The 26,367-nt window shown below is 43.7% G+C and overlaps 1 long non-coding RNA gene and 8 other non-coding genes across 13 annotated transcripts; all 9 read right to left on the reverse strand.

Moving 5' to 3' along the window:
• Positions 1-423: 423 nt before the first annotated feature.
• Positions 424-25,827, reverse strand: LOC137546276 (uncharacterized). 5 transcript variants are annotated; one of them, XR_011026212.1, is made up of 14 exons: positions 25,680-25,816; positions 22,825-22,876; positions 16,340-16,403; positions 16,100-16,117; positions 14,675-14,711; positions 12,982-13,005; positions 12,740-12,772; positions 11,304-11,329; positions 10,127-10,190; positions 7,285-7,411; positions 3,871-3,925; positions 3,454-3,478; positions 3,210-3,247; positions 424-612 (listed from the first exon to the last, which is right to left on the reverse strand). It is a non-coding gene; the product is annotated as an uncharacterized lncRNA (long non-coding RNA). The 5 variants fall into 5 exon arrangements; XR_011026215.1 differs by lacking the exon at positions 7,285-7,411 and having other exon boundaries at positions 25,680-25,827; XR_011026214.1 differs by lacking the exon at positions 10,127-10,190 and having other exon boundaries at positions 25,680-25,821.
• Positions 3,293-3,432, reverse strand: LOC137555109 (small nucleolar RNA SNORA8). The gene has a single exon (XR_011027808.1). It is a non-coding gene; the product is annotated as a small nucleolar RNA SNORA8 (small nucleolar RNA).
• On the reverse strand, positions 6,479-6,602 carry LOC137555120 (small nucleolar RNA SNORA18). The gene has a single exon (XR_011027819.1). It is a non-coding gene; the product is annotated as a small nucleolar RNA SNORA18 (small nucleolar RNA).
• Positions 9,960-10,091, reverse strand: LOC137555129 (small nucleolar RNA SNORA40). The gene has a single exon (XR_011027828.1). It is a non-coding gene; the product is annotated as a small nucleolar RNA SNORA40 (small nucleolar RNA).
• LOC137555108 (small nucleolar RNA SNORA8) lies at positions 12,823-12,959 on the reverse strand. The gene has a single exon (XR_011027807.1). It is a non-coding gene; the product is annotated as a small nucleolar RNA SNORA8 (small nucleolar RNA).
• Positions 13,294-13,421, reverse strand: LOC137555119 (small nucleolar RNA SNORA18). The gene has a single exon (XR_011027818.1). It is a non-coding gene; the product is annotated as a small nucleolar RNA SNORA18 (small nucleolar RNA).
• Positions 16,174-16,302, reverse strand: LOC137555127 (small nucleolar RNA SNORA40). Its single transcript, XR_011027826.1, has one exon. It is a non-coding gene; the product is annotated as a small nucleolar RNA SNORA40 (small nucleolar RNA).
• LOC137555107 (small nucleolar RNA SNORA8) lies at positions 22,576-22,712 on the reverse strand. Its single transcript, XR_011027806.1, has one exon. It is a non-coding gene; the product is annotated as a small nucleolar RNA SNORA8 (small nucleolar RNA).
• On the reverse strand, positions 23,191-23,319 carry LOC137555113 (small nucleolar RNA SNORA1). Its single transcript, XR_011027812.1, has one exon. It is a non-coding gene; the product is annotated as a small nucleolar RNA SNORA1 (small nucleolar RNA).
• Positions 25,828-26,367: the final 540 nt, after the last annotated feature.

Raw genomic sequence — 26,367 nt, forward strand, 5'->3', positions numbered from 1 at the left:
GGTGATAGTAGAACGTGCTGCAGTAAGCCAGAACACATTAGAATAGCTTTTGGAACTTGTAAGATGATAAAAAAACAGGATGCAATTTTTTGTTACGGAGTCTCTTTAAGGGATGAAAAGACTGTGGTCCTCAAGTGGTTAAATTGCTGCCATTTTTTACACTGTTAGATGCCTCAAACCTGCTACAGTTGGTCATTGGGTGACTGGGGTTCAAATGCTGCAGGGGGCAGAGTCACAAACTGCCAATTGGAATATACAAATTGATGCCAAAGCTCACAAACTTGGTCATTGAGCGTTTGAGTTAGAAAAAGTGGGCGGAGCCAACACCAGCCAAATAAATACCCGGGCAACGTTGGGTCATCAGCTAGTATGCCTATATTTGGAAGCCTAAAAATCATGTAAGGAACATCAAGTAGCCAAAAATAATGTAAAGGAGATCTTTAATGACCAAGTAGCCATATGACCAGTAAACACTTCATATCCACTTTATAAAAGCCTGAATAATACAGAGATGTTGTGGGGGGTAGTCTTGAAGTGACTCGAGCCAAATCAGGTTTATTCCACACAGAAGCTTTCTGATCAGTGCTGTGTGATCTGGAGATTCTAGTATACCTGCATGGAACAAAGAAAAGGTATCAGTGCATTACCCAATGCAAAAAGGGAATCCAGTTTTAACAGGAAAATGTGATAGTTTATAGAAGCCATACACCACAACAACCAAGGACAACTGTAGTGAGAAGGATGCTGCCATATTTTTTTACTTTTAAACCATACCAGTTGCCTGGAAGCCCTGCTGATCTATTTGGGTGCAGTAGTGTGAATAAATTAGTCCCATGCTCGTTTCTAGTGATATTCAGATATGAAAGTCAGAAACACCTGATCTGCTGCATGCTTCCTCAGGGTCCATGGCTAAAAGGATTAGAGGCAGAGGATCAGCAGAACAGCCAGGCAACTAGTATGGTTTGAAAGTAAGCAAATACGGCAGCCCCCATATCAGTCTCATTTACAGAGGTCCACTTCACCTCCCCCAGCAGGAGTATAAACACTGTCTATTTTACACACTAACTCCATCTTATGGCCAAAAAATAAAGCCACATCCAAATACCCCATTATACACCTTCCCATAGAAAAAATGAAATGCATTTTCATTTTTAAAAATTCTAGAGGTGAAGGTGTTACACAGCAAACCTGTGATAAGTAAAATTTCAAATTTCAGAAGCCTCCAGATGCTTTCCAGAAAACTCGAGTTCACCTTTCCTGCACAGGACCATGTACAAGGGCATCTGGACTGGGCAAGTACGCATGCTTGGAAGAACCAAGCAGGAACTAAGTTGCTTGTGCACAAGTGCTTCCTTATACTGTGCATGTGTGGACCTTAGTTGTGCATGCCCAGTCCAGGTGCATGTGTACACAGCCATAAGAAAACCATTAAGCTTTTCAAATAGGTTTAGATCAGTGCGTCTGAAAGTGGATCTCGGGAAGCCTACTTGTAACTAGAGGATTTCCACTAATGAGGTATCTACTGTAATGTTATCCATTTTTCAGGTATGCTTTAGCTGCAGTTTAAGGGCAAGCCTCCAGTGGCCACATGACCACCCTTTCACAACTGGGGCAGCATCCTCAAATAGTGCTCCTCTTGTTTCAGTAGGAGTTCCAAGAATTGCAAAAGCAGCGCTTACATTATACATAGTTGAGATTTGTCAATATATTGAAAAGTCACATTATTCAAGAAAACCACCATTTAAATAAAAAAAAAAAAAAAAAAAAAAAAAAAGTTATTAACCTCCCTGGCAGTATGATTATTTCTTGGTTTGAGATGGGGGAATTCCAGCAAGAGCCTGATTTGAGATTACCGCTGAGGTGGTTAAAGGACTCCGAGGCGAGGGGCCACAATCTTACTCACCTGGGGCTTCTTCCAGCCCCTTGCCACAGCCCCAGTCCTCAGTATCCCGCTAGCCACCTGTAGTGATCAGCAACCTGCCGGCAGGTAGTCTGACATGTACTGCGCACAACTACTGCACAGGCACTGTATGCGCCAGATGGACGGGCAGGCACAGAAGACACGACTCACCGGTGGGTCGCTGATTAAGGGTGGCCAGCGGGACACCAAGGAGAACCAGGACTGTGGCGAGGGACTGAAACTGCTGCTAGAGGCTGGAAGAAGCCCCAGGTGAGTATAGTCCAGCTATATACCTGGGCATTTTCTTTAAACTCCCCTCTCACATTAAGTATTGGTTGATCGATAGAGCAAGAGAGACACCAAGACAGGATAGTGACTGATGAACTTGACAACTAGTAGATCATAGTTACAAGACTGCATTGCACTAAACACAGACTGCTGTAAGTTCAGTGAATTACACCATGGTACACAGTATCCCAAGAGAATTTCAATTTTGATCCCTGCATAACAGTTTAACCCCAAAAAGCTCTCCTTAAAGTGCGAGTGTGTCACTTACCTGGGGCTACTATCAGCCCCCTGTAGCATTAATGTCCCACGCCGCCCTCCGATCTGCAGCCGGCATCAGGCAATTACTCGTCTAAGACTAATACGTGCTACCGCATCGGAAACTTACTGCACAGACGCAGTACAAAGTTTTGTGCTGCGCTTAAGCAGTAAGCTTCCGATTACTTGTGTGGGAGAGCAGGCACGCAGCTACAGTTGGATGGCATACCGCTTTAGACTGGGGCCGGCGGCGGAGAACGACAGCGTGTGACATTACTGCTACGGGGGCTTTTAGAAGCCCCAAATGTCTCATCTTCAACCCCCCACCACAGAACTCCTTTAAAGTGCCTTTAACACTTCAAAAGTACTTACCCCTAAAACCAGATTAGGAGAGGATGAGGTATGCAAGTTTTAACCTTTTACAACTACCCATCATTTGTCCTACAGAAGGTGGGACACTGCATATGCAGTATCCAAGAAATCCTGCTGAAGTTTTCCTCTGGTCATGTCCAGTGAACTAGAAACTGAAATTCCTAGTAACTTTGGTAATGACCAACACTCAGACCTGAAACTAGGAAAATAAGCGGCTTTCAGAGCCAAGAAGAAGGGGATTCACCCAGGATGCAAAACCAAAGTGCAACGCCAAAATTAAGGCAAATAGCCACAAGTTAAATAGAGCAAATAAGAGCGGCATCTTAGGCAAATTGTCCACTGAACACGCAAGTCATGCATCACTGAATTCTTAGAGGGTGTAATTATTCCATACCATGGTTTTAGTCATCTGGCAGCAGGAGTCCTTTCCACCTGTAAGAAAAAGCTGTTATAGCTCTGTGAAGACATTGACAAAGACATTGTACCAGCATAAAAACCAGGTCTGCAAGTACAAGAAAACCTTGAGACCAACTATGCCACTTACTGATATACTGTTGCACTGTTTATTGAACACCACAACAGGAAGAGTCCATTGGGTGCAGATACCATACAGTGCACATTAGATATGAATCACTCACCTTCCAGGGGAAGAATCCAATGTTTCTAAAAACAAAAGTGTAAAGTGTCATTTTAACACTACACCAATCTTAATGCCCCTGTCAATCTCATGTTCTAGTCCACATATATTATGGTGAATACCATATCCCACTGCAGCAAACCCGCATACTATGCCCCACACCCACCAAGTAAACTAAAACCAACACGAGTCCAGTCCGTTTCAGATACGTGCATGCTTAGTTCATTCCTCAGTCATACAGCAGTTGAACAAAGCAACATCATCACTTGGACATATTTAACTATTGAGGGCAGTTCTAGTAAACAAAAAAAAAAAAAAAACCTCATCTATATATCCTATGATCACAAGTGACCTCAATAATTTACTGTATCACATGCAAGGTCTCATGACTTAATATAAGAGATGTGTTTAAGATTACCTATGAGGCTTCAGACTTCCTGCTGTAAGTGCAGTATTACTGATCCAACTTCCAGCTACAAAAAAATAAAAAAAACTGTTAAGAAAAGCAGCATTCATGTGATATTTTAGTGCAAAGCAAGGAAAGTAGAATTCCAGTACTATGGAGCTGCAGCAGGAGACTGGACTCAGCTGTAATTAGCTATAGGCTGAAAGGCTGTAGGTCCCTTTAAATGGCGTGCTCAGGCAGTATAGCAAGATAGTCTGGTAATGGAGGAGAGGCAAAGCTGGCACTGCAGTCAGCATGACAGTCAGATACTAAAGCGGGTTAAGTGGGCGCCAGGTCTGTGTCCTCCTGCGGATGTCCATTTTGCGCTAACTGCACTTGTTCACCACAAAGGGGAGAGTTGGGGCAGGCTGCATCAGCGTGGATTACATACCCACGTCATGGCAGCACTTCTGCCTGCATATGCGGGCCACGCCCCCAGTTTTTATGTCAACCCATGACACCCACTCGTCCCGTGTTGACGGGGAGCATCCATGTAACCTGGCAACTGCAGACCTGCCCGCCAGCATGTCTTGCCATGCAAGCCAGCACCCAGCCTCCAAGCGTAAATATGCACAAAAAGCGAAATGTGCACTTACTAGATTAGAGGTTCAAACACCAAAAGATGCGAGGAGGTACAGGCGGTGGGAGATGCATTGCAACCAAAGTCCAAGAAAGAAGCGTGGAATAAGAGGATGCGCATGCACGTTTACGCTTGGAGGCTGGGCACTGGCTTGCATCACACGCTGGCACGTCTGCAGTTGCCAGGTTACATGGATGCTCCCCGTCCTCACAGGACGAGTGGGCGTCATGTGTTGACATAGAAACTGGGGGCGTGGCCAGCATGATGCAGCCTGCCCCCATCTCTCCCCATTGTGGTAAACAAGCGCTGTTAGCGTGAAACAGACGCCCGCAGGGGACACAGACCAGGCGCCCACTTAACCTGCATTAGTATCTGACTGTCATGCTAAGTGTTTACTCTTTTTCAAAACAACCCTAATTGCAGTGCCGGCTTTGCCTCTCCTCCATTACCATGTGATATGTTAGATCTCTTATTTTGCCTCATTTACATTTTAGTTCAGCAGTGTTTGCCCCCTTAACCACTTGAGGACCCACACTTTACCCCCCCCTTAAGGACCAGCGCTGATTTTTGTGATCTGTGCTGGGTGGGCTCTGCAGCCCCCAGCACAGATCAACTGGCATGCAGAGCGATCAGATCACCCCCCTTTTTCCCCCCCTATGGGGATGATGTGCAGGGGGGGGGTTTGATCGCTCCTGCTGGTGGCATGTTGTGGGGGGGGCACCTCAAAGCCCCCCCGCAGTGACATTCCCCCCTCCCTCTCCTACCTGTCCCCCCCGGTGATCGGGGCTGCACTGGACGCTCTCCGCCCTGTGCAGCCTGTGACAGGATGTCTGCTGTCACATGGCGATGCCCGGCCGCTGATTGCCGATCTGCCTTACGGCGCCGCACAATGTAAACAGAGACAAATGTCTCCTACGTTTACATTTAGTCAGCGGCTCGCAGGCTATTCACGGAGACCCGCTCCGTGATCTAACAGGAAATGGCCGCTCACGCGAGCGGCCTTTCCTGATTAGGGAGGCACCTGGCGACGCAGATCTGCGTCGCTGGTCCTCCAGCTACCACTTTGCCGCCGCACGGTATGAGTGTGCGGTCGGCAAGTGGTTAAGGACCAGAGAGTGCTAGTAAGGTAAAATGCCGCCTCCAAACGAAATCGCCGAAATAATCCACCGCTCCAACTGTTCCGTCCTGCTGCAGGCCCCTCTCTGCAGTCTATGATGGCAGAGTGGCGTGCGCCGGTCAGGAGCAGCTTTCATTGGCTCCTGAGCCTGTCAATCAATTTAAGCCAGAAGGATTGGCTTAGTGATGACAGGGCCAGGAGCCTATGAAAACTGCTCCTGACCAGCTCACAGAGCTGCAAGGCAGGGAGAAATTGGTGTAATCGGCGGGAGTGGCAGGACTATGATTGAAATTTATGTCCTGTAAGATCGGCGCTGCCACATGCAGGACGTAGATTTCAACTGCGTCAGTCTGCAAATAGTTAATGTGTACACATAGTGTTAATATTCCAGTTGAGTACTCTTGCTTTATGAAGTCATTCATATACAATGTTAGTGAACCTGGCGTGAAAATAAACTGTTGAAAGATCAATATTGCACGTATTTTTCATTTAGGCACACTTAATAGGCTGCCACTGAGCAGAGACAACTAAACATTCAATCTACTATGCAAATGTTAAAAATTAAATGGGATTGTGATCTACCCACCCATTTCATTTTTAGGAGTAGGATGATAAATACAATTTTTTTTTTAATCTCTTCTCGAAGTTGTATTTTGCTAGGAATACTTATGGCTGTAGTTTGCTTATCAGTGATGTTTACCATGTTCCCTACAAGACAGAAGCTGACACTTCCATGCCTAAAAATTTACTTTCAGGAAGTAGAAGCAAAAGCCTGGATAATCTGATCTCATTTCACCTCGGATACAAGATATAATATTGCTTCAAACTATATTGTACACTTTCTTGTATGCAGCTTACTGAAAAAAAAAATGCATTCAAATATGAACTGTTATGCAGCTGCAAACTACTAAATACATTTTAGCAGGTAAAGGCAACTACAAGTTTATTTTATGAGGCGTTTCCAACGATATGGGCTTACAGCAAGGCCCCATCGGGATAGACCTCAAAAAGCAAGCTAAAATGTTAAGACACCGCACTACTCAGCAAATATGCTGTAAGCAGAGTTCTAAAAACCAGCAACAGCAGTTTTCAGCTCAAATCAGCAAAATGGATGAGGGAGAAGCACTGGGTTCAGCCTTCAGAACACAAGTAAGCTTGTGGCAATTTGTCACTCTCCATTTTTCAGGGACAATACAAGATCCTATTAGCCCTGAACAAGTCATCTTGTGCACAATAACTTGGGGCAGGGCTGCAGTTGGTGAAGCATTCTATTAATTCACCTGGGGGCTTCTTCCTGCCCCATAGCCTCACAGGTCCCTTGGGTTCTCCAGGACCTCTATTGTGCCCCTTCGAAAGCTCGCCGATTTACTAGTAATGGGCTACAGAGTAATCACAGCCCTGTGCCTCCACGATCACACAACTGTAGCTGGAAGGTGTTCAACACATGCACAACTGAGGCAGAGCATGCACAGTCTGCGATCTTTTAGAGAGGCTTAGAGGAGCAGATCAGGAGGAAATAGAACCTGTAAGGCTATGGGGGAGGCTGGAAGTAGCACCCACTAAAACAAATCTTGTGTGCACTCCCCCCCCCCCCCCCCACGCCAATTTACTTTAAAGATCCACTGTTGCACAAATCTTATTTGTACACATACGTAAATTTCTTCCAAAGTAAAAATGAGCCATAAATTACCTTTCTCCTATGTTGCTGTCACAGTAGGTAGTAGAAATCTGATAGAGGGAACAGGTTTTGGACTAGCCCATCTCCTCATGGGGTGCTCTCAGGATTCAAAATAGTGAATAGCAATTGGTCCATCCAACTGAAGGAAAAAAAAAAAAAATGAAAATGGAGGTATGCTTTTGAAAATCTTTACAGGACCACTGTTGAAGATCATAAAGTTTAAAACACAAACACATAAGTAGGTTTCTTCCAGAGTAAAATAAGCCATACATTGTTTTTCTGTTAGTCACAGCAAGTAGTAGAAATCTGATAGAACCAACAGATTTTGTACTAGCCCATCTCCTCATTGGGGTGGGGTTTCATTATTTTCTATATTTTTAAAAGCACTTAGTGAATGGCAGTTGCACCGTCCAACTGACAGACAAGTTTACAGTGAGCAGGGAGGCTGGCCAGCATAATTGTATAAATCCTTCTCAGGGAGTGTCTTTATAAAGAATAAAGGCCATGCTGAGAATCCCCTATGGAGAGATGGACTAGCCCAAAACCTGTCAGTAATGTCAGATTTCTACTACTTACTGCAAGTGACAGCAACATAGGAGAAAAGCAGTTTATGGCTCATTTTACTATAGAAGAAACACATTTGCAAGTGTTTACATGCATGTTAAAATTTATTATTTTTGCAACAGTGGTTTTTTAAGCATTTAAACTTTCTAATGCTCTAAATGTTAGGTAACATCAAATTCAAAGTGCTCTACACACATCCTTTGTAAAGGGGTCTTTGAAGCTGGCTGTTCAGTTATCACAATTTTGTTTACAAGGAGAAATGCTACCACAGGCTTCCAGTATCCTTAGTTTCAGGTGCTGCACATCTCGTATCTTCACAGCATAGACAATTGCCTTCAGATTAGGGCTGAACGATTTTCTTTTTTAAACCGAAAATCGTGATCAAGGGTAAGACGATCTAGAGATCGTCAGAGCTGCGGTTTTCTCTGCCCCTGATACATTACTCTGCTCCCTCCTCAGTGTGTAAACAAAACAGAAACTTTCCCCTGTAGGCGCTGGAGAGGAGGACCATGCCCCCTCCCCTCTCAGGATGACAGTCAGGCTGGTGAATGGGAAGATGGGTGAAGGAAGGCTGGTCCCGCCCCTACCCCGGAAGATGAAAAGATTCAGAGACGCGGCGCTGCCCAGGGAGCCATTAAAGTCTGAAGCGAGAATAGATCTCGCTTCAGACCTCATAGCTAGCAGGGGCATGTATGCCCTTGCTAAAACGCCGCTATCCCGCGGCTTAACGGGGGTCCCTGTCCCCCCAAATCCCCTCCATAATGCGGGGGAGCGCTTCTGCATTGGGGCAGGGCTAACCGCCGCAGCCCTGCCCCACGCGCGTCTGTCAGCGCGTATCTCCGCCTCTCCCCCACCCCTCAGTCTTCCTTCACTGAGAGGGGCGGGGGAGAGGCGGCGTTGCGCGTCTGATAGACGCGCTGTGAGGCAGGGCTGCAGCCGTTAGCCCTGCCTCTAGGAAGGGCTAATCTGCGACCAAGGTTTGCGGGGGTGGGTTGGAGGAAATCGACCAGTGTATGTTCAGCATAAGGTGGTCAGTTCGGGAGACATTCAACTGGCCCACAATGACCTATCCACTTTCCTGGGAACTTCATCTAGGAATGCTCGGACCTGAAACCCATAATGTGGTGGTGCTCCATCTTGCTCGAAAAACTCTGGGACCGTGCCAGCTTCAGTGCATAAAGAGGGAAACACGTAGCAATTTCATATCCAGTGGCCTTGAGGTTTCCATTGATGAAGAATGGCTCCACTACCTTTGTACCTCCTATACCACACCCATCTTCTGAAGGCAATTGTCTATGCTGTGAAGATATGAGATGTGGAGCACCTGAAACTATGGCTACTGGAAGCCTGTGGTAGCATTTCTCCTGCGAGGTTGCCAGTGTGTGAAGAGTGGAAGAGGGTTGCATTGACAATCCAACACAATGGGCACCACATTGAACACATTTTATAAGTGGTCAGAAACTTGTAAATAACTCAAGAATAAAGTTAGGTTAAAACCAAGCACACCATTGTTTTTCTTGTGAACTTCCCAATAAGTTTGATGTGTCACATGAACCTCTTCCTATTGAAAAAAGAAAAGTTGGACTCAAAATGGCCGCCATGGTCACCACCCATCTTGAAATGTTTCCCGCCCACATATACTAATATGCCACAAACAGGAAGTTAATATCACCAACCATTCCCATTATATTAAGGTGTATCCATATAAATGGCCCACCCTGTAGTAAACCCAGTCCTTGGGTCCCAGCAAGTGCATCTGTATAAATATGCAATGTATGACCAATTCTGATATAGTTAACTATAGGTTAGAAGATTGCAGGGAGAAGTATAGTCCTCTAATACAGCGGACTATAGGTCAGATCAGGTGTTTGTTGCTAAACTTGTTATGGGTGTGAAAATTGTGATGGCCACAGGAGGAACCCTTGTGAGATGAACCTGAGGCTGTGAAAGGCACAAAGGAGAGTGAAGGGGGTGTGACCATTAGGGAGCCCCATCAGTTTTGCAAGGGGTCCATAAATTGTAGTTATGCCACTGGTCCCTTAAAGTTGACTATAAAGGAATTCTACTGTAGTCCTACATTTCTGTGACTGGCGCCGAGTGGCGCCGAGTGCTTCCAAGCCGAGGATGTCCCTTCCCACATGTAACACAACTCATGAAACAAACAAGTTGTGGGTTGCAAAAGAAGGTTTTAGTCTCAGCACTTACATTGTTCTGTACCTACTAATTGATAGGCCAGAGAGAAGTCTGCAAGTGCTAAAGAAACAAAACTCCTAGCAAAAGCAAAGCTTACCGGCACTGACACTTTGGCCACATGCTTCAGGTGCCATGAGAGTGTAGGATGCAATATGGCAGACCTGGAAGACAGACACATGATTGGCTCAACTGCTCACACTGCATTGCAACAGTACAAGAATACTTCTGTATAAACATGGAAAGTGTTTTCCCCACAGCACTTCAGGATCCTTTCTCACTCTGTTGTGCAGGGAAAAAAAACCCAACAAAAACTGTGCTTCACACATGCAGTGCAACCATACAGGTACAATGAAAGTATGCCTCTGCCACTATAATTGTACGAGTTACCTGCTTAATGCACAGCATGCTTGTGTTGCGGGCTGCTGCAACACAACAGCCTCAGTGTGAAAGGGCTCTTAGGGCCTGTACACACTGCTGCGCTTGGTTTTTAAAAATCGCAAGGTCTTTTGAAAAAATAATGAAAAGCGTGATGACTTGTACACACTGGTGCGATGCGTTTTTAGAAAAACGCAATTGCAGTGCCTGCTGCGCTTTTTTAAGCGCAGCGCATGAAAAACGCATGCGCTTGCGTTTTTGCCTGCATTTTTCAGAAGTCAGTATCCCAGAAGACTACATTTCAACAGGAATCAGGAGATTGCAAACTAGAAAAAAAACAAAGGATTCTTTAGCCAATCAGCAATTACAAGAAAAACGCAAACGCACAAAAAACGCAGGCAAAAAGCGCATGCGTTTTTAAAACTACATGCACTTTAAAAACGCATGCGCTTGCGATTTTGCTTGCGTTTTTCAGTGTGTACAGGCCCTAAAAGTTGGGACAAGGAGTGGCAGTAAAACCTTCCTACTGTGCTGCCAGACAGCTGAAAGCCATTTTCCAATCATAGTATTCAAAATCTGTGGGCTCTCCATACTACGTGGAGGTGGTAAATTGGCCAATCAAAATGAGATGTGTCTGCACCCCAAGTCTTGCAATCTGAAAAAGTGAAGTGACAAAACCTGTGGTAGAATCACTGAAGTGTTACCATCTTGTGGTATCCTTCCTGATGTACACAGAAGTGTCTCCTTTATAATAGACCATGGTACACATTCTGTGTGCCCATAGTATCCTGTAGAGGATTTTCATTTTGGTCACTGCGTAAGAGCAGATGGGTTGTAGCCAGAAAAGCCCTCTTTGAAGTGACCGCAACATTACAAACAGACTTCAGGGTTAACTATACCTTTTTCAGATACTTTCATTTCAAACCTAAACAAAAAAAGAAAAAAAATTGAAGCAGATATTCTTGTACAATATCACAGCATTTGTCCTTCAAAAGGCATGACACTATGCACAGCATCCAGAAAATCCTTCTGAAGATTTACTCTTTGGTCATGTCCACAGCGAACTAGAAACGGTTAGTTCTAGAACCCTTGGTAATGACCATCATACCGGCAGGAAACTGAAAATTTACTGCTAAAACTGAACTTTGATACAGTGGCATGATGTACTAAGGCTAAAGAAAACGTTAATATGAAAAACTAGCTTATCCAGAAAATACATACTTTAATCATAGTCTACCATTTAAGGCCCCATTCACACTTACAAACCGCCGGTGTTTTGCAGGAGTGAATTTGCCGTGATTTCACGCGGGGGAAAAAAACACTGAACACTGCTGTGGTTTTATTGCGATCGCGTTTAGCACTTCTATAGCACTGAAACGCGATCGTCGGGAAATCGCCTGAAAATGGTGCAGGTGACGCGTTTGGCGGTACCAGTTTTTGGGAGATTTGCGCAAATCGCCCAAGTAAGAACGGGCCCATAGGGTTTCATTACGCTAGCGCTTTTAAAAAAGCACTAGCGTTTGCGTGTTTTGCCGAAAATCGCAGCAAAACGCTCGAGTGTGAATGGGGCTAAGGCTGGCTACACAGACCCAGTTGACCCAATACTGCTAATAAAAATCCATTAGTGATATTTTCCATAGTAACCTCCATTCCAGATTGAACCAGCAACTGGCCACAGTTTTGAACTGCTCGACTTGTCACTGATGCAATTAAAAGTTTTCTGCTGCTTTTGCCAGAATATGGATCTGGATGTGAATGCCGAATTTAAGCAGGTTCAATAATAAAAAAAAAAAAAAAAAAAAAAAAAAAGCAGCTTTAGGTTAAGCCTTCAACAGGAAACTCTTGCTCTAGCATCAACTCATATGCAGAAGCAAAAAGGACTGCATGAACCATAGACAAAAAAGTGGGCTCATAGTAAGTAAGTCTTAAAGCGGACTCAAACCAAACTTTTTTTTTAATTCAAAATATTTAGTTGCACCAATCTGACACATACAAAGATAAGTAAACACAGCCTATGAGCAGTTCAGTGCATGCTTTTCACCCTTCTTTTCATAACTAGTGTTATACAGGTGGCAGCCATTAGCAATTCCTCCTTTGCCGGACACCATCTACTCCACCAGTTTGCCCGATTCTGTCCTGGCAATATGAAAGGAAGGGGTTCCTCCAATAAATGTAATACATTTTAGATTTGTCATACAGCTGAAAAAAGGCTGCCATTATAATTTAGAAAATATATTTTATTTCTGAAATCTTGTATTTTTAATTTGGGTCCACTTTAACAGGTCATCCGGACGCCCGCCCCATCCAATGATTTCAGGTGCAGGACAGTATTTACCTGCATGACAGGCTGCTGATGCTAGGATTTCATCTGTAAGAAAATCAATCATGTTGGCTTAGCAAAATACAGTACCAGTTGACAATTGTACCAGCATAAAAACCAGGCCTACAAACACAAAGCTTGAAGTCCAACGATGCCACTTGCTGGGTTACTATTGCACTGCTTAATGAACACACCAACAGGAATCAGCCATTGGGTGCAGATACCATACAATGCACAGAGCCTTGATAATTACTTACCTTGCAAAGCAAAATCCTGCCATCCTGTTAAAAAAAAAAAAAAAAAAAAAAAAAAAAAAAATATACATAATTATGCGTTAGCTACCAGGAAAATAATGCCAACAAAATAGCTTTACTACTTCTAGGAATGTCAAAATCCAAATTATTCAGAGGCAAGAGAGGATAATGCAAATTTATACCACTTGGAAATAAGAACTGAACCCTGCCGAGGTGGAACAACTGCTTGCACTGAGGCTTTACCTCCCCTGCTGACCACCCAAGTGTGACATGAAAGTGACAGCACTAGTGCACCAATAGCAGGATATTGCAAAGAAGTGTTATGCAGCCATAACCCACCAAACAAATATATTTTAGCAGGCAAAGCGAACTGCAAGTTTATTCTATGAGGCATTTCCAACGATATGAGCTTACAGCAAAGCTCCATCGGGATAGACCTCAAAAAGGCTACAGCCACTTCCTAAGCATTTACCAATGCAGGTACACTAGACTCATGAATGAATTCCTTAGCACATCCCACCAAAAACAGGTTTCAAAAAAAAAAAAAAAAAAAAAAAAAAAGTTGCATACTTGGTGGTGGTGCCTTTTCTACAGGAGGCAGGAGGTGGTAACTTCCCAGCTTGTTAGACACTCCCATGATGCACCACCCAGGTGCCTCTAAGGGCTCGTTCACACTAGCAATCACAACACATTTTGCACAGGTGATTTTAACCACAGTAAGGGCTGGTGCACGCCGAGCGGCTTTTTCAGCGTTTCTGCAGCCGCTTGGTCAATGTATCTCAATGGGGTGGGTCACACCAGAGCGGGAGGCGTTTTGCAGAAACGCATACTCCCAGGCTGCTGCAGATTTTGGATTGCGGAGGCGTTTCTGCCTCAATGTTAAGTATAGGAAAAACGCAAACCGCTCTGAAAAACGGCAGTTCAGAGCGGTTTTGCAGGCGTTTGTTACAGAAGCTGTTCAGTAACAGCTTTACTGTAACAATATCTGAAATCTACTACACCAAAAACACTTCACAAAACCGCAAAATGCTAGGTGAAACGCTACAGAACAACAAAAAGCATTTAAAAATCTGCTAGCATTTTGCGGATCTGCTAGCGGATTTTGGTGTGCACCAGGCCTAAAATAACTGCACACTCGATTCCCGAACAGCACTTTAAGCACTGTCCAATCGCTTCAGAATCATTTTGCTGATGCTAATCCCGCAATCGGTGCCAATTGCGGCACTGATATTACTGCCATTAGGTCTGTATTGCGCTAGCACTCTAAACAGCGATAGCTCTTCAGAGATTTGCTGGAATCACCCACTAATTGCCCGAGTAATAATGGGCCCTTAGTAGGGATTATCAGTGCGATGCTAATATTTTTTTTATTTCAAAAGTTTATGCAGCTTGAAACAACCAATTTTTATTGGTTCAAGTTGCATAACATTTACATGCTATTTGAAAGCAAGGAGACATTTTGCATCTCATTTCCCCCAGGTGACCCATGTGGCGTTACAAAATACTGCCATGTGGGTGCAATTTCATTGAGCCGAATGGGAGAGTGTTACACCATGCATATTACCTGGGGTGTCTTTCCAAGGCAATCTTAGCTGGCAGCAGCAAAGCTGACCTGCTAGCGTACAATGCATATGTCCATGGAACAAAGTCAAAGTTTAGAAATATATATCTACAAACATTAAGTAAAATGAAATACCTTCATGGCAAATCTCACATCTTGTCACTTGCAATACCTGTTTGGGAGAAGATAAACTTCTAAGTTATGATGTAATGATGTCTAAAAATAACAAATTTGTAAGCACAAATAGATCAGAAAAGCTGCTGTCAGTCACTCTGTTACCACAGGTCAGAGCAGTTGAACATTGCAAATCATCAATTACTAATTTGAATATGGTTCTCCAAGCAGTGTACAGTGTTACAGTGTACTTGTTAGGGCAGATACAGTCAACAAAGTTACACAGGTTGCTAGAAGCTTGACCTGACAGAATTACCACCCCCAATTGGAAATAGCTCATGGAGTAGTGAAGGATTTGATACTTTGCAGTTTATTCAGTAGAAATATAATTAAGAATTAACTGAAACAAGCTCATTGTTCTCCCCAGAAGTTTTCCCAGCCGGGTGGGCCACAAAAGGGGGGCGTGGGCCGATGCAACTGTGCTTACAGCATAGGAGGATGAGAAGGCAAGCCGATAACAGCCAGGTGCTCCCCAAAATTAGCCGGGTGAAGCACCCGGCTAAAAGTGCCTGGGAAGAACACTGAAGCTTGTGGAGGTTAATTGGTAACTGACAGACTGAAGATGGCTAATGTATACATGAGCTGCTTGGCTCTTAGCCAAACTGTCCTAGGAAGAGGGGGAGGACTAGCAGGTGTCATGCTGCAGCTAGCACCAGGAATATAGCAGTTGGTAGAGTACAGTATAATCACTAGGGCTGGTTAGGGCTGCGCTTGGGTTTTTAAAATCCCATGCATTTTTTACATCGCAAAGCCTTCATGAAAATCGAAAACTCATTGCGGCAGTGTATACAGGTCTTAACGATTTTTCAAAAGTCGTGCGTTTAAACCAAACGTGGCTAAGCACTATTATAAGTATATGGGGAGTAACACCTGCCTGGTATAGTAAACTGATAGAACTTACAGCAAATCTGTTTTTTGCCTCTGTGGTATTCTATATTGGCAATAGTGGAAAGTGAGTGGGCTGGTAGCCACTTTTAGCCAGCTCGCCATCTGCACGCTACTCTGGCCTGCGTGGATTACCCCCAAAGCATCAGCATGGGCTAAAGACTGCAAAGACTACCTAATTTAATTAAGATATTGTACTAAAGTACACAATGTGCTTGAGTATGAACTTCTGATATAGTAAACTGCTAGACCTGGTACATTGGAGTTTGCTATAAAGGCATTCTACTGTATTATGTAAGTTGGGACATCACTGAATGGAAATTTGCCAAAGCCCCTACTCATGCAAGTTTGTCAAAAATGATCATGAATGACTGGTGTGAGGAAAGTGCCCAAATAAATTACCATAAGCTTTAGGGCTAATAACTAATACATTTTAAATGCCGAGAACCATTTTGGATTTCACACTGTAGAAGGAAAATAGTTTCAAAATAATTCACTAACCTCATAAGACAGATGTTCCTACAAGAGAGGAGAACAACAATGTTAGCTACTCTGAGATACTATAGCAGTAAGCAGTTGTCCCTTCCCATCAGTAACACAGCTCATACAAGTTAACCAGCTGTGGGTTGCAAGAGAAGGTTTTCCTCTCAGCACTTGCAATCAGTCTGCACCTATAAGAGGAGAGACTAAAAACAGCAAGTGCTATATAAGTAAAAGCATACTAAAAGCAAGATTTCTTACCAGCATTGTGTCATAAGCTGACCAGGTGCAGAACATCACAAAGGGACGTTGTGAGGCAGCCCATCTGGAGGACAGACAAACAGGAGTCTGTTAATCTCAAGTAGATTTTTATAGCAGTCTTAAAGAATACATTTTTACATGTATACAATACAGGCCAGTATTCCTAGTTCAAAAGCAAATTATAGATATACAACATTCCCCCCTGTTCAGACACAAGTTGCATATAAAAAGTGTAACTGAAGAGACCAGATGAGATGATAAACATGTCTGTACAGTCCCAATACAACTCAAGGCTCGTACACTGTTGACTAAAGCTGGGCGATAACCACCTCAGCCAGTTATCAAGCATGTGTACAGCAGCCCTCAACCCCCAAGCGATCAACTCTCCATAGAGCAGCCAACTTCTTTGAAGATGTGTCCCCCCCCTCAGCAAGTTGACATTTGTCTGTACTGTCCCGTCGACTATCCCCAACAAGCAACCTGTGTTCCTTCCTCCCTGTTCATGGGCAAGTAACGAGGCCTTTAAAAGTAGTTTCTCTGCACTGGAAGTGCAGTCTCAGCGATAACCCATTACAAGCCGTGAAAAGGAGACCAGAAAAACCATCCTGTACCAAAAAAAAATAAAATAAAAAAAAAGTGCATGTACGCCATACAAAAATACAATGTAGCAGATCCCACTTTCAAAACAAAGATTGCACATGCATGCCTGTTATTGCCAGACCAGACTAGCAGTCAGTCTTATTTTGACATGAAATCCTTATGAAAAACTGCTTGCCAAGTACCCACTAGTATAGGAAAGATTATTTCAAGTTCTTCTGAAAACATTCATTTGATCATAGTAAACGAGATCTATACGTTTCCAAACGTTCACTTTTAATTTGTTAGAAAAAAAAAAAAAAAAAAAAAAAAAAAAAAAGCTACCGTGATCTTATATTCAAAGATAATCTGTCCTCTAATATTCTTACACTAAAAAGCATACCATTCTATTCCTTATTTTCTCTTGTGCCGTTTCTGCCACTCTCTGCTGCAATCCTGGCTTGTAATTAACAGTTTTAGGCAGTGTTTACAAACTAACCAGCTTGTGATAGGCTCACATAAACCGAGTGTGCAGGGGGCCTGCAGAGGGTGTGTATCGCTTCTATCCAATCACAAGCAGCCCTGCACATTCAAGCCTTAAGGCTCATACACACATCAGACTATAGTCTTTGGAAAATGAAAGATCACAGACCAATCTGACCACACTCCATGTAGTATGAGAGCCATACTCTACAGTCTTTTCTATGGAGCTGAACTACCCATCAGAAAAAAAAATCATTGCAAGATGCTGCACACACAGATGCTGTACAGACACAAAAGAGCAGTAAAAGATCTGTTCCTGCCAAAAATCCATTCCTGCAAATTGCAATGATAGTCTATGAGATCTGCAGATCATCATACACATGATTTAACTGACATTCATCTGCAGATCAAGCAATCATCCACAGATCTGAAAATCCATCCTGGTGGATCTGATCTGCAGATGAATGTCAGTTAAATCGTGTGTGCATGATGATCTGCAGATCTCATAGACTATCATTGCAATTTGCAGGAATGCATTTTTGGCAGGAACAGATCTTTTGCAGCTACAGATCTTTTGAGTGTGTGCAGCATGTTTGTGTGCAGCATCTTGCAAAGATTTTTTTTTTCTGATGGGGAGTTCAGCTCCATAGAATAGACTGTGTAGAGTATGGCTCTCATACTACACGAAGGGTGGTAAGATTGGTCTGTGATCTTTCATTTTCCAAAGACTATAGTCTGATGTGTGTATGCACCTTTAGCCCGACAGACACGACAGAGGAAAGGAGATAAGATTTATTACAGAGACAGTGAAATTAGGAAAGGCTGCAGTAAGACAGACCACATTAGAACAGGCATAGGAACTTATAGGATAGAAGAACTAAGGCTGAAAAATTTGTTACAGAGTCTCTTTAAGACTCCCATGTCAGACTCAAGTAGTACCCTCTGGAGGCATCAGAAGTACATGACCTACATGCAGAGACTAGGGTTTACAGCACCACCTGCTGGATTGACTTGGCGAAAGGAAAAAAAAAAAAAAAAAAAGGAAACTAACCCTAAACAAAAAAAAAGGTATTTGCGATTCAGGTTGGAGTGAGCTTTGAGGTGTCCCACAATGCATCACTGCTGATAATGCAAATCATCCTTTGATGCCCCTGAAAGCTAAACACCTTCAGAACTGCTGGAATGCAATGATGTGTCATCTTAAAGTGGATCCGAGGTGAACTTTTACTCATTGCATAATTGTGTTCCTTTCCTATTGTTTATAGGGCATTCCTCAAGCCAAATACTTTTTTGTTTTAATACCAATTCCCTATAAACTAAATAAACCACGCCCACAGGTTTTCAGAGAGCCTTGGCACTGTAGCAAGCAGGGCTGTGGAGTCAGAGCAATTTTGGGTGCCTGGAGTCAAGAAAAAATGCACCGACTACTAATGAATTTGTAACTAATTAAAATAGAAAATATGATAAAAAGTTATATTTCTCACATAATCGTCATTAAAAATAATGTACATACAGTAATAGCTGTGCTTGGTCCACAAAAATGAAATAAACCAATCAAAATCAGTTACTTGTGCTGCTTCAATAAAGCACTCCCCGTATTTTTAAAGTCAGATATACACCTCTGATTGTGACTGTATATATGATGTGTACACAGGAATCTCTTATGTATACTGAACAACATCTATGCTGTAAGAATAAAGCCTGATGTGTAGCCGTGTCAATAATAGAGATGTCAATGAGATGGAAATCATTCTGCGTTGATTCTGATTTATTGCTCATGAAATCAAATAATTTGATATGTTAACATTTGGTTTGGTGACTACATTTCATCCATCTCAGGTACCCTTAATTTGTAAAGTTTTATACATATCTGGGGCTTCCTCCAGCCCCCTTCAGGCTAATCAGTCCCTCGCTGTCCACCTCCACCACCTGGATCTTCTGCTACAAGTCCTGGTAATTCAGCCAGTCAGCACAGTCCAGCGACGTGCCGATCCTACAGCCAGGAGCGTTCTGCACCTGCGTAAGTGCTGCGCAGGTGTAGTACGCTCCCGGCGGCGGAGTGTGTGCATGCGCACTACGCCAGACTGGCTCAAGTACCTGGACTCGTAGCAGAAGATCCAGGTGGCGGAGGAGGACAGCGAGGGACTGATTAGCCTCAAGGGGGCTGGAGGAAGTACCAGGTATGTATAAAACGTTACATTTCATCCATCTCAGGTTTACTTTGTTACACAGTAGTACTATCCTCTACATATGCACTCCCCACAGAGCTTCAGGGAATCCACTAAGAATGTAGTGCACATTAAACACAGAGGTTTTGTCTATCACCCATAAACCTGGTTCAGATTGTACATGAAGAATGTGTAATAGAGGAAGAATCTCCTCATTCCCCTGCAGAGTACCTGCACATCATTCTTACATGCACCCACACTTACATTGCCTAGGGCCTGATAGACGTTCTTTGTTCCGGTTTGTACCTTTTACAAGTACTCTCACCAAGGACTAGTTTTAGTCTAAAGGGAATAAATATAGTAGTCTACATATTCTTCTCACTTCAGTTGTCTTGTAAAATTCCTAAGCGTTGGCAGTTAAGAGACGAATTTCACGTTACATACTTTTAATCAACAAAATTGTAATATGCAAATTGGAGTCGGAGGAATCCTAAAGGATTTTTGGACCGACTCCACAGCCCTGGTAGCAAGGGCTCATGGGAGCTCAGTCTGAGCAGGAGGAGGAGGTGGTGTTACTAGCCATTGATTTCAGAGGCAGAGGGGAGGAGGGGATTAGTTTTTTCACAGGCTTAGTAATCAAGATACAGATAAGCCTGCCTCTGTGTAATGTTTACAAACATGGCTGCTGTCATTGTATCACAGGAAGAAAATCATTTTCTATTAAAGCTGTTTGCAGCTATATTTGCTGTGTAAACTATCTAAACTTTAGATAACGTATATAGACAAGTTACTTGTTATAGAGTTAAAGTGGCCATACACTGGTTGATTTGCCATCAGATTCGAACAGCAGATAGATCCCTCTCTGATCAAATCAGATGAGAGAGGGATCGTATGGCCACCTTTACTGCAAACAGATTGTGAATCGATTTCAGCCTGAAACCGATCAATCTGTGGAGCTGCCGCCCCTCCTGCATACATTACCTGTTCCGCCGGCGCGACTCCCCTGGTCTCCGCTGTCTTCTCCGCTCCGGGCCGCTCCTGCAGCTACTGAACTTCCTGTCCAGGGGGAAGTTTAAACAGCAGAGGGCGCTCTACTGTTTAAACTTCCTGCCGGGACAGGAAGTTCTGTGTAGCGGCAGCGGTCTGGAACCCAGTGCGGAAAGACGACAGCACGGACCAGGGGAGTCCTTACTAAGATGAAATCCATATTAATTCACGCCATGCACTGATCAGGATCAACCAATCTGAAACAGTCCGTATGCATGCTGGGTTAGTGTGGCTTTGTAATATTAACAAGCTGAAGACACTGCTTTTCAGCCATTCTGGAGAAGTGTTTAGCCATCAGAGACGATGCATTATGGGACAGTTCATACTCACTCCAGGCTGAATTATCACAAATCCCATCCGTTTTAAGAAAAGACTTCTGTCTTGCATAGAGTTTATAGTGAGGGCTTTTTGGTCCTTAACCCTTTACACACTCCTAGGGAGCTCTGGGTCACCATGAGCATGCCGGGCAATCTAATACTACATGCAAGCAATCTGACAATGTTGATTGTTTCAACAATATTTTGAAAGCGCTATTGTGGCGATACTAATCCAGGTTAAAAACATATAATAACATATGATAAAAACCGTGAAGGCAAAAGCAGTTATTAAGAGAACAGTTTTCACTGCTCAGTGTGCTAGATGAAATATTGTCCTTTGTCACAGGTGCGCTTCCATGTCAGCCGCGGCAGACTGTCAGCAAAATGTTCCAATATACAAGATAGCGCTCAACTGTGTTCTGTTTCCACCACCATACACCCCGTGTGGGATTGAACTCACCCAGCGAGTTTGACCACTATTAGACTGGTCAATAAGCGCCCAGCAATGTGCGACTCCAGCACTTTGGGGTTGCCAACTCCTCTTAGAACACGGTATCCTTAATGATGTATGTTGGTTGATGCGTACCTCATATAAAGAAGAAAGCTTCCATAGCGTAATTCAGTTACAAAACATAAAATTTTATTAAAAAGTTACTCACAATCTCGTGGCGGTTAATTGGGCACAGAGTTTGAAACGGGCTCTCCCCCGTTGCCTCCCGGGTAGGCTAGAAGGTGTAGTCCCGCTCTCGCCGCTGCTACCACATCACCGTTACTTCCTGGACGTCCGGCAAGCTCCACCCTTGCCCAATTAACCGCCACGAGATTGTGAGTGTAACTTTTTAATAAAATTTTATGTTTTGTAACTGAATTACGCTATGGAAGCTTTCTTCTTTATATGAGGTACGCATCAACCAACATACATCATTAAGGATACCGTGTTCTAAGAGGAGTTGGCACCCCAAAGTGCTGGAGTCGCACATTGCTGGGCGCTTATTGACCAGTCTAATAGTGGTCAAACTCGCTGGGTGAGTTCAATCCCACACGGGGTGTATGGTGGTGGAAACAGAACACAGTTGAGCGCTATCTTGTATATTGGAAAATGTTGATTGTTTACAGCAGGGGTCCCCACACATTTTGGGTCGAGGGCCGGGTCAACATAAAATGATGTCTTTGCGGGCCAGACGGTGAAGCATACCCAGGTGACAACCCGAAGTCCAATTGGACAGCAGTGTCACCTGATGTGGAATTTGATTGGAAACCAGCAAAATTACTGCTTTCTGGCTTCCATGTGGAAGGCTGGCGCCAGCACTGCTATTCTATATGTGGACCAACAATATTTAAAGATGTAGCTGACCACATCTATAAGTAATACATTTTGTGTGGGGGGCCGGTAAAAAAATCCTCAGGGGGCCGCATTCGGCCCACAGGCCTTGAAGACTACTGGTTTAGAGGGTCCCAAAGCAAGAAGCTTCAGGAAGCCTTTAGACAATCCAGAAGCTTCCCACTTCTGAGGTAAGTAACTTTTATGCTGACTATAGGTACCCTTGAGTTTTGTAACAAAAGGAAGTTGTTTCTTTCACCATTAGTAAAGTTCAGCCATAGGGAAGCCTAGTTAATAGTTGCTAAATTAGTCTACCCAACAAGAAGCTGTACCAGCATAAAAACCAGGTCTTCAAACACAAAGCTTGAAGACCAACGATGCCACTTACTGGTTTACTGTTGCACTGTTAAATGAACACCACAAAGGGAAAGTGCCGTTGGGTGCAGATACCATACAGTGCAGTTATCTTTCAGAATATGAATACAAGCCTGGTTTACTAAAGAATCTGCATAAGATGCAAATTGTAACAGGCATGTAAATCAAGTACTACAAAATGTTGCTAAAGTTACTTACCACTGCACAGGAGAATTTCTGCTTTACACGAGCGAATGCGAAGCTGGCATATCTGGAAGACACATTAACTTGTTAGGCTCAAATCTCCAAAATAGAGATTGTGTAAATTTTGCAGTTTATGCCCAGCATTAAATATGATCCATTTCCTTGCTCAAAAATCCAGACAGTCAGTGAACAGATTTCGGCAGGCATTTTATGAACTAACAATCCCACCACCACTAGGTTTGTACTAAATACTGTACAAAGCTATGATACTTGCACCCTCACCTTGCAGCTGCTCAACAAGATTACAAATGCACATGTCTGATCAATAAGTCAACTTTTTTTTTTTTTTTCACACTACACACACTATACTCCAACCTTTCTAAGTATAACAGGTCTCATTGTCATCATTGCAACAAGTTACATGATGGAAGCAAAACCTGTGCCTTAATATAGCCTTGCTGGACAATAGGCACACTATAACAGAATGGGCCAAGATGGTTCACCAAGGCAGAAGAATGCAGACAAACTCACAAACCAGAAATTGATTATGTACTGGGAACCGATTTCTGCTAGGAATCTGAGTGCAATGTATTGTGTGGTGTGCTGCATTATGTTAAAAATCAGAGCTTGTACCTGTTGGAAATATTCTATCGAGCCATCTGTTGAAAAAAAAAAACTCATGGTGTATTCCCAGCATTATGCTGGGATTACACGGTGCGTTTTAACGGCTCAATTCTGCCGCCAGATCAATTCCCCCATGGGCGATTCTCTAATCTTCTGCTCGTTTTCCTTATCTTTTTCCATTGTCCCCCATGCGGTTTCAAGCGCAGAATCGATTGGGTGGGTGATCGGACATGCTGGAGATCATCAATCGAGCCATCTAAATGGTTCAATCAAGCGGTACAAATGTACTGTGTATTCCCAGCATTTGTGTTCCCATAGATCTAGCGATGAGCAGATTCTACCAAGGGTTCAGTGCTGCATAATATGTTGGCGCTTTATAAATACAATAAATAAAGGGAGATTAGATCAGAGAGATCTGTCAGCCCAGCAACTAAGTAAAAGGAAATATGGCATCCACCATATCAGTCTCAGTTCAGATGTATTAAAGGCAACTGAGCACTTGAAACTGAAAATATAAAATTAATCTCCCTGAAGAGTTTAAGAGTGTGCCTTTAGGGATGAGGTGTTGTGTACTCACCTCCATGGACTTAATCTCCCAGCATGCAGTGTGGTGGTCACATGACTGCCAGCATCAGAGAGGGGTCAAATCCTTCCACAGCAAACTGCAATGTTTTCAGCATGAAATCTAACAAATTGCAGCATTGTATCAAACAATGCAATGCTGTTGGTCTACTACCTCCACTCCCACAACCAAAATTTTATTTTTTACCATGAGTGAAACCTGCCAGGAATCCAGCAGGAAAATCAATGAGTATGGATGGCATTACTACAGAGGTGGGAGGCAGATAACCTTACAGGGTATAAAGCCCAATCTACACAATACAATTCTTTGTGCAATTCGATTACAATTCTATTTACGATCAGATTAAATCTGACATGTCCGATCGGGATTCGATGCAATTCAATTTGCAATTGCAAAACAATGGCAAATCGAATTGAAACAAATCCCGAACGGACATGTCAGATTTAATCAGATAGTAAATAGAATTGTAATCAAATTGCACATAGAATCGTATTGTGTAGATGGGGCTTAAGCCCCATCTACACGGAGGGACATTGTAGCGATCCGGCAGCTCAATTACTCTTCCGCGTGCCCGCCGCGTCCCCGCTCGCGCGCCGCATTCGATTCCCCGCCGCTTATCTCCCGCACGATTCCCTGCCATTGTCCCCTCGCGGGGATCGAGCAGGGAATCGGCGGTATGGAGATCCGTCCTGTCGGATCTTATCAATCGAGCCGCATTAGCGGCTCGATTGATAAGCAGCATCGCGGCCGCATCTACTCGTGTAGATGCAGCTTTAAGAGTTACAGCTATCTGTGTGTGATCTGTTCTGTGGTGCAGGGTCTTCCTAGCAGGTGCTCCTACAGTCAGCTGGACATTTAATGTGGTGAAACCACTGAACAAGGGATCAACTGATAATTCTTGACTAAACATTGATAAAAGCCAGGTGGGGGGGGGGGGGGGGGGGGAAGGCCATCCTTTTAAGCGTGAACAAGGGGCAGGAAGGAACTGATGGCCCCATGTCAAGAACTGCCCTGACTGTACAAAACTGGTAGCATGTTGATTGTACTGTAACCCAACTAAAAAAAGTGATCTAGGCCAACAAAGAAATGACCCTTCCTGCTGATTTTTGCACTGGGAGATATTTATACTGTTTGAGGGGATTAGCTCCCACATACGCATAGCAAATGTGGAAGTTACAAAGCAGGCTGGCAGAGACACATGTAAGCAGTGTGGACTTGCACAACAGCCAGATAGAAGTGCAAATTGCCCTTTCATGGGACCTGCATTAAAAAGGCAAAACAAAACGCACCGACAAGGGAAAAGGTGTATATCCAAAAAGCTATGGGATTTTAATCTGCATCCAAAACATTAGTCACCAAGTAGCTGCTTGTAGCGCTTTAGCAGCGTGGTGCACATGGGGCGCACCGAGACATGCTCAGTCATTAAAGCCAAAACAATGTGGAACGGCTTCAATATATAAAACATGCTGATTTGGCTTACCGCTAAACAACCAGAAGTAATAAAATATAATTAGAAAGTAAAGCTATGATAAAAATTAACATTACAGGCAGGAACGGAGGACGCTGCTACGTATGCGGCAGTGACAGCAAGCGTACATAATGCAGGGACCCAACCAGCCGCCCGCTAACATGGAGAAGACAGGCTGAGAAATCCTCCCTTTACCTTAGAGTCACCGCGCCCTCTGCCATGCTAGCTGCTCAGCCTTCTAAGATGGCTCCTAACAGGACCTCCGAGCTGCGAGCACATGGCCTTTATACTGCCTCTCCCAGCAGGCACCGCTTCCATCCAGGATGCAGAGGGGGCGAGGAACTTCCGTACAAAAGTGGAGTAGAAAAACCCGGTGTAATATCAGAATGGGCAGCCTGGGTGCTCTCTTCCTCACTGAGTATCACGCATGCTCAGTAGGAAGTTAGATGGCATTTTCCTAAAAAGAGATGGGAAGTTCGGATCTTTTCAATGATCCGGATGATTCGAATCGGATCATTGAAAAGATCCGGATCTTTGATCCGAATCTCGGTTCATTTTACTACGGAAGCATTCGGGGGTGAAATGACTAGCAGGACAGGAGAAGGGGAGGGGGGTGGACACACAGAGAATCGGAGAAGATGGACAGAGGGCAGGGAGTGGACAGAGAAGGGAGGAGGGGAGAGCAGAGAGCAGAAATGTTTGTTTGCACACAATACCCACATGCTGCAATCATATACTTTACATATATTTCACCTATATGTTCATCTGTATACTTTGAATGTAAAGTAGCACAGTGAAAGAAAGCTTCCCCAAAGCATTCCCAGAAGATAAGTGCAGCTGTTTAGAGCGAGTGCAGGAGGATCATATTGCACAGCAATCACAG

Source organism: Hyperolius riggenbachi, chromosome 2 (assembly GCF_040937935.1).
Source record: "Hyperolius riggenbachi isolate aHypRig1 chromosome 2, aHypRig1.pri, whole genome shotgun sequence".
Taxonomy (NCBI): Eukaryota; Metazoa; Chordata; class Amphibia; order Anura; family Hyperoliidae; genus Hyperolius; species Hyperolius riggenbachi.